The sequence below is a fragment of the Acanthisitta chloris genome, unplaced genomic scaffold (assembly GCF_000695815.1).
Source record: "Acanthisitta chloris isolate BGI_N310 unplaced genomic scaffold, ASM69581v1 scaffold5611, whole genome shotgun sequence".
In the NCBI taxonomy this organism is placed as follows: domain Eukaryota; kingdom Metazoa; phylum Chordata; class Aves; order Passeriformes; family Acanthisittidae; genus Acanthisitta; species Acanthisitta chloris.
Window position 1 is genome coordinate 85,051 of NW_008655354.1, and position 419 is coordinate 85,469.

Genomic DNA, 419 nt, shown 5'->3' on the forward strand with positions numbered 1-419 from the left:
AGACATGCCAGCCTCACTTGCAGCTCCCATTGCAAAAGCCACCAATGGCCCAGAACAACAGCAGGGAGGAGAATTTGCCCCGTCACAGCTCACCACTAGCACTACAGCCCATGGAAACATTTAGCTGGCTTTCTCTTTTCCAGAAATGCTGCTGCAAAATCACTCAAATAATGCTATTTTTTAGTCTTTGAAGTGCATAAAGACCTATTTCATTGACAAGAGCCTGCTCTGTTGGAGAAGAGGCCAGTAGCAGAGCTAGTGGTGGATGCTGCTGGTGGCAGTGGGTGGTTAGGCAACAGCAAAGGCAGAAGGATAGGTGTGTGTGAGCACTGTACAGACACAGTCAGTACCTGACCCCAAGAGTGGGGCCTCCTGCAGTCTGCACCATGCTTAGTGTGTCCTGAACCCCCCCCCCCCCA

General features: G+C 51.3%; 1 protein-coding gene across 1 annotated transcript in view; it reads right to left on the reverse strand.

The window, feature by feature from the left end:
* Nucleotides 1-419, reverse strand: part of CDH17 (cadherin 17, LI cadherin (liver-intestine)) — a 24,320-nt gene that overhangs the window by 9,428 nt on the left and 14,473 nt on the right. The window lies entirely within an intron of this gene.